The following is an 8023-nucleotide window of genomic DNA, read 5'->3' as shown; positions in this document are numbered from 1 at the left end:
GGACCTGTGATTGTGGGTATACAGTTTACTGAAGGGTTAAGGGTGTGAACACTGCAACCTCTGACCTATGAAAGCCCCGACATCAGCCATTTTATTTAGGATTGGGAGGAGTGCTGCAAGTTCTATGCATGTGTGAACATTATGAGCTTCAAAACACAGGCGGTAATAATAGTCTGGAAAGTTACTTGGGTACCATTTGCATATTTAAAGACCCAGTAAAGTTAAATCTAAAATTTACACAAGATATGTTGGAATAAAGTTGTAGGCTAGTAGCCTGAGTGTTGAGTGTTGAACCAGATGCAGCATATTCCACATTTCCGTATGTCCAGATTTCACTTGTCTTTAGTCCTGGATGAGTAAATAAGTGGGCGGTGGCTGTCTCTCTACAAGCAGAAACAGTTTAATCCCTCCTGTCTATTAGCAATGCAGTACTAAAGTTTAGTAAGGAACTAGTAAGATGTTTTATTGTTTTATTTGTTTTATTTATTGTTTTTCCATTGACAAACACCGTGGTGACATTTATTTCAAAGAGCAACTTCAGGAAATGTTTAGTTTTCAGCACCAACTTAACAAAGAAAACAAGAGACTTAACTTCACATAACTCAGAAAATTAGATATAAGGAATACCTGAAGTGTTAAATACAGGATGAGAAAATGGAATTGAGACTTTTTAGCCCTAAAGTGGAGCATTTTTTAGCATTTGGGAGGGCTGTCTTTCCCATGACAAAAGTCACGTACTGACATGTCTATAATCCCCATGGTTCATGTTAGCAGTTCTACATGGAGTTTATTCCTCGGTAGCTGCACACACGCACCTTGGTAGCGGCAACAACGTCAAGTGTTTTGTTGCTCTGATTGGCCCATAAAGATGTGACGGACAGCATGCTCATCCAATCACCCTCCGAGGTTTTTTTTCAAAGGCTCTGCCCTTTCCCAAACGCCAGATTAGGTTCCTTATGGATATGGTGAAAAACTTTTGCGGTTGCTCCTAAACTCATCTCCGTGCGGACGGCCCCTAAATCTTGACTGTAGGTAGCGCCTCTTTCTCTTCAAATGATGCTGATTGGTCGAGTCAAAGGCTCTGCCCTTTCCCTAACGTCATTGATGGGAGGTTTACCAGATGGATGTGTGAAACAAATCCTCCTGGCGTGTCAGGTTAGGTTCAGGTCAGACCAGTTGGCCAATCAAGCACAGTTATACCATGGTCAGCAAAGCAGTTTCTCGTAGTTTTGGCTTCCCTGTGGACAGGTGCCAAGGCCTACTGGAAAAGGAAATCAGTATCTCTATAAAGCTTCTGGGCAGATGGAGGCACGAAGATCTCTAAAATCTCCTGGTAGGCGGCTGACAGTGTTGACTCTAGACTTGACAAAGCCCAGTGGACTGACAGCAGCAGATGACATTGCACCCCAAACATCACTAACTTTGGAAACTGAAAACACTGGACTTGATGAACCTTGGACTCTGTGCCTCTCTGATCTTCCTCCAGACTTTGGGACCTTGATTTCCAAATGAAGAGCAAAGTTTACTTTCATCTGAAACAGGACTTTGAACTACTGAGCATGAACAGAGCTGGTGGTTGTATACTTTCAGCTTGCTTTCCTCGACATAACGATCCTTATTTTAGGTTAAAACAGCAGAATTTAAATGTCACTGAGCAAATATAAAAGCCTGTTTTTGATTACTAAATGTGCAAAAGCAGTCAATAAAGGCTATTTATCCTTTGATGGATGGGTAGCTTGAAAAATTTGGGATGTAAATTGAGATTAAACTGACTTCTGCAGGCACAGCAACACCAGAAAAGAGCATCAAGTTTTTGTGGCAGATTATCTTTTTATTGCTAACTTTAAAAGTTTTCTGAAAAGTTGAAGATAGGGTTCACTCCCTCTGCCTCCTTACTCATCCACAGTGAAGTTAAGTCAGGACTTTAAGCATTAATTGATGACAGTAAGACTGTTGTTGTTCCAGCGTTGAACGTGTTTTTAATTATGAGTCACTCTAGTCAAGCTTCAGGAGGTGCTGGAGCTGCATGAGGACACTGGAACTCAGAATAATCAATCTTGATAAACAAGCCTTTGGGAGGATTTTTTTGGGGGGAGGGGGGGTCTGTGTCATGGAAGTCGATCGCAGCTCAGTGCCACATCCTTTTGTAAATACTGGGGAAACTGTTAAGTCAACATGGAAATCAGCTTAATGGGAATTATGTTTTGATGACATCTGTGGATTCAAGAAGAGGAGGAAAAAAGAGACTGTGTAAGAGCTCCATGGGAAAACGTGGGACGGCGCTTTCACACCTTGCAAAACACATTAAGGCTGACTTGGAAAGCACGCCGCTTCCATCTGAAGTCTGCATCTTTATGAAACAAACAGGTGATAATAAGATTACTCTGCTGCTAAATGAGAACCATAGACGTGTGTTTGTGCATAGTAGCATGTTTTTGAACCATTACACAAAAAGCTGACTTCATAAGAAACAGCCCGATGCAAGTTTCACAACAGCAATAAAACACCTCTTGAGAGTGCTCAATGATAAAGTTTAATGCAAACCCTAAAAGGTGATCCAGGTGAGTTGAGTGGGAAGTGAGAGTTTATAAGATCCTACAGATCAGAGCGCTTCCTTTGGTCACCTGAAGAGTTTTGAAGGTTTGAGTGTACTCCTTTTCTACCAACAGTCTGGGACAAACCCAAACTCTGATGTCAAAAGTTCACATCTTTATACGGTTTTGGGAAAGGGATTTGTTTAACGTGATTCTGCTCCGATTATCTTAAGCCGAGGAGTTATTCATGCATTTGCATAATCAGTGGTTGAGTTGGCTGACAGGTGGGTGAGTTGTAGCTGTTTGCCAGGAGGCTTAAGACCTTTCTCAGCTCCACCTCTGTCTGTTACTAGGCTGACTGAAACCTGGGCCATGTTGACTCCAAAATGATCCTCTGAAAGCAGCTTCACTTGTTGTTTTCAAGACAGTTCAGTCTCTAGAGGATGTTATGATGACTATGTTTTGGGGTAACTCGGTGGGGAGAGTTGAGTGGGTAGAGTCCCTCAAAAGGAATGTTAGGGGTTTGATCCCCAGCCTCTGCAGTGTCATGTCAAATGTGTCCTTTGGCAAGACACTGAAACCCAAACTGCTCCCACTGCAGTCATTAAAGTGTCAATGAGTATAAACGCCTGTGAGTGGGATTAGTTAATACTGATGGCTCATCTACACAGCTGCCCTCAGCTATAGTAAACAGTGCCGTGAAAAAGTATTTTCCTCCTTCCTGATTTTAGAATTTCTGCATATTTGTGACACTTAAAGGTCACATATTTTACCCCTTTAAGAGAAGTTTATATTGGTCTCAGAGGTCCCCAAAATATGCCTGCATAGTTTGTTACCGAACAAAAACCACTCCAGTATTGGATTTTTACATGTCTAAAAACTCTCTGTTTCAGCCCTGCTCAGAACGAGCTGTTTCTGTGTCTGTGGCTTTAAATGTTAATGAGATGTCTGACTCCGCCCCAGACTCCACCCCCTCAGGAATGGATGTTGCTTAATGGACGTGGCTCTCCTCAGCTGCCAGCTGAGAGGAGGATCAGCAGAGGAGGGTGGAACTTTCTTCCAAGTGGGGAGGGCCAACCAGACATGGGGGTGGGGCTAACTCCCCACGTGACATCATAAGGGGGAAATCTGAAATGGCTTATTTTAGCAAACATCTTCTGAAAGATGGAGAAAGAAAGGGGGGAGGGAATTTTTTTTTCTGATTCTTGAGGGGATTGTGGATAGACCAGGGGTACATATTTTTGTTAGAAAAGCCTGAAAAAGTGATTTTTGCATAACTCCCCTTTAAATGTTTCAGAGCATCAAACAAATTTTGTTATAAGACAAAGATAACCTTAGTAAATCAAAAATGTAGTTTTTAAATAATGATTTTAATTATTAAAGAAAAAAAGCCATCAAAACCTATGCAGAAAAGTAATAGTAATAATTTTGGCCCACTCTTCTCTGCAGAACTGTTTTAATTTAGGCCACTTTCACACTAGGTCCACTTGTTTCCAACCGCGCTGCGGCACATCATTGCACAACTTCAAACCGGACCAGGGAGCACTTGCGTAATTACTCAGTCTGAAACAGCAGGTATGCACGTCGCTGGTTTACAACCCCGCAAAGGAGGAGAAAGAAGAAGAAGCTACCATGGCAACCACATTGTTTTTGTTTTGACCTGGCAGAAAGTCCATCCTGCAGCCACGGATGATTAAAATCACTTTTAAGATGCCAGCAACTTCGCTCTTCATATCTGCACATCTACTACAACTCAGAGGATTAAATGGGCTCACGCTACGCAGATACAGCAGTTTTTGAGGTGACAGGAGACGTTTATTGCCTTTGCACATCCTCTGACAAACTCAAACTTGTGTTCATCTTTAAGGTGAGTCACAACAGACCATTTATTGACTGGATTCTGATGATTTCCGCCCTTTATTGAGGAAAAATATGAACAAACTGCCGTGGTGTTGAAAGAAGTTTAGTTTTTACAATGATGTCATAAAGCTGATACAACGCTCTGTCCCGTATCCGAGCGCGGTTGCATTCACATCTCATCTGAACTGTGCCAGAGTCCACTTGTCCATCATGTCCTGCTAGATAACCCAAGTGTGCTTGAGCTTGAGGTCACCAACTTATGGTCAGACATTCTCCAGGATTTTCTGGTAGAGAGCAGAATTCATGATTCCATCAATTACAGCAAGCATTCCAGATCCTGAAGCAGCAAAGTGGCCCAGGCCTGGGCTAGTGAAATTAAACTCAGCTTTCCAATAAATGTGGTTCATTCAGGAGTGCGCTCCTCACATATTAAATAATTTTATTGTGAAGTTGATATATAGTTTAACTTGGCAGAGTAGTTTCTACTCAAAAGAAGCTCCCTGGGTTAGTCAAGCAGCATGCTCTGACTTTCTAGGGAATGCATGGCTTGAAACCCCATATGGATAGAGACATTAATGACAATGTGTATTGAATATGATAAAGTTTGTTTAAAAGCAATTAGCATTAATCTGAAAATGAGGGTGAAACAAGCTTTATGCTATAAAGGAGGAGGCGAAGCTTTGCCAGCAGCAGCATGGTGGATCTGCATTAATGCAAGCAGGTATTAGTGACAAGTACATCATATTTAAATACACCACTTTATTAAGAGAAAGAGCTGTGATTGGCTGTGAGAGCTGGGAGGCGATAATTGAGATCAGCTGACCATCAGCTGATCACACTGGGCGTATGACTACTTAGTCCTGCATGAACAAACGCTGAGCTTCATTTAATCACAGTTAATTCATTATCCACCGCTGTTTTGATGTAGTGTTGTTTTACTTTGCTTGACATTTCGGTTTAACACTGCCCCTAACACGACATCTGGCTCAGCAACCTCTGCATTAAAACAGAAAGTAAAAAAATCCTTCTGAGGACTAATATTTAAAGCAGATTTTATTAAACCCTTAAGCGAAGCTGAGTCAGTGCCTCTGCCTCCTTCACCCTTTTAGGAAAGTAACTGCACTTAAACTCGACTAAGGAATGTGTGTACTTTTGCCATCTCTTAATATTACAAACAAAGATAGCTTATGCTTACTGGAATAGCACCCGTGTGTATTTGGGTCGATCAGAATAGCATATGCAGTAAGTCTAGAAGGGCACTGTCGTATAATATAACATGCAGTGTTTGCACGTAAGATATACACGTCAATTAATCCTTAAACACATCATGAGCTCCTCTGCCATTTGCTGAAGTCCAGCAGCCATCTGGATAATATCCAAAAACAGCACTTGGAAAAAAATGAAACACCCCCATCTCCCTGCCCCCAAAGAAAATCAGGAAGACAGATTCATGTCAGTCCTCATGAGTGTTTTACATCTTAGTGTACTGTAGAACAATGTGCCTTTTGTGTATACAAGCCTGTCCTGCTCACCTATAGGGAGGATGAGGAGGAGGGTTTGCTCCTGATGTTACCTCGTCCTGATATCTTTCAGACCCAGCCATGTCACACAACACGCAGGTTTATTTGAATCTCCTATTTACCACCCACACTCTCATTACCATTGTGAGTGTTGTTATTATCTCAGCGTCAGCGTGGTGCAGCCTTCCCAAAGAGAATCTGGTCAACAGGGCTCTCCACAGGACCTGGGCCCTCCGTGAGTATTTTACCCAGATTCAGGCTGTCACTCTTCGCTGGGTTCATGGCTCCCTGGGCTTTCTCTCGTGGCCTCTCTCCCCTCGATGACGGAGAAGATAAGCATGTTGCATACCCAATCCCTGAACTATGGTAAAAAAAAGACGTTCTGCTCAATAAGCCAGATGTAAATAATTGTTGAAAGCAATATAAGGCGCTGCGTTTCGGAGTCAGCTTGATGTTTTGCTTGGCTGTCAGAGAGGTGGCTCAGTTTCATTCAGGACCTGAAATGCCTTTTTTGAAATATTTTGTTGAGACTCACTTTTTATTTAAAGACTGCACAGAGCGAGCCTTGAATTAAAAACACCTCACCACACATATGATGGAGTATGGAAGCTAATCTCATCTTGAAACACTGCTTACATGCATTTAAATTAAAGATTATATGATAGCATTATTTCCTTCTGGATACAGATTAAGTTACCTTGACTGTAAAGTTGGTGGACACTGATTGCCCTTCTGATACTAGTGCAATAAAATAAAAGTTCATGTTATAACCAGTCTTTAACAGCTGTTGGCTACACCTCTTACTCTCCGTGGAAGTACGATTGCTATCAGTGTTGTAGGCCTGGCTCAGCACACTTAAGGACACTTAGCTTAAAAACAACAGGATATAGAAACAAGCTAAGCTAAGGTTAGCACTAGCTTGGCTAACAATCTTTCCTTTGCAAAAGGACAGCTAGAAAAGCCCAAGTGTAACATGAAACAGTTGATTTTTTGAGCAGTTTTTTTAACTAATGTTCTGATAAACCAGGGCTGTAAGCACTGATTCATTAAATTTAAGGCAGTTAAGGTCATAATTAGTGCATTAATTTTTCTAATTGCATTACTTGCATGCTTTATTGTCCTTTTAAGCATACTTTGGTTAAACCACTGCAATGTCTCCCTGCAGCCACAGTAATGTTAAATACGTCTACCACTGCTTTTAATTTCTTATTTTAGTTGTAAAACTCACAGACAGCTCAGTGGAAAAGTCAACTAACATTATCAAACATTTACCTCCTCACTATTCCCTTATTTCCTTTTGAATCCGTCAGAAGTTTCTTTTCTTTGGTTTGGTTCATGCCACTACCTTCAATTTTCTTTCAAAATAAAAGCAGGTCTTTATCCAAACAGAGCGCAAAATACCCCTAGTTTAAGGGTGTACAAAAATCCAAAATGAAACAGAAATGAGAGCTTTCAAAAGAAAGCATTAATTTCACTGAATTATCTAGTTCAAAATGATGCTGTAAAACAAACAAATTAATCACTCTGCTTTCATTCGTGCACTAAGGAATTATCACAGGCTCAATATAGGAGGTGGACACATATTGACATACAGTATGTGTGTCACTCAGCAGCAAAGGTCAATGTCAACAGCGTCACTTTTGTCAAGACTTCTTCCCCCTGGTTATACGCCCAGCAAGCACTGGCGGGTTTCGGGCCCTTGGGACATCCACAGTGCCACCAGGGGCTCGTGGTAACCCTACTACCCGCCTGAACGGTACCCTAGGCCTTGCTGACCCAACACATCCACTCCTTACTTTGACCTAAAGTTTTGGATGTAGTTATTGGTTCAATGGATTTGATATTTTCCCATCCCCCTGGTTGTATGCAAGGACATCAAGAGCACAACCAGGGTTGTGTCAATTCTCCTTCCCACCCTGATGGTGCCGTCAGGCAGCTTACTCACCACATCAGTGACTTATTTCAGCCTAAATCTTTGGCCCAAACAGTATATATCTACAACATAAGCACCCTCTAAGACTGAATGAAAAATGATTAATTAATTGGGTTTAATTAATCAGAAAACCTGTAAATATGTGGGCTTGTGATATCATGAGTCCACAGTAGGGA

Source organism: Cheilinus undulatus, linkage group 10 (assembly GCF_018320785.1).
Source record: "Cheilinus undulatus linkage group 10, ASM1832078v1, whole genome shotgun sequence".
Classification (NCBI taxonomy): Eukaryota; Metazoa; Chordata; class Actinopteri; order Labriformes; family Labridae; genus Cheilinus; species Cheilinus undulatus.
Note: the sequence above shows the minus strand (reverse complement) of the source record.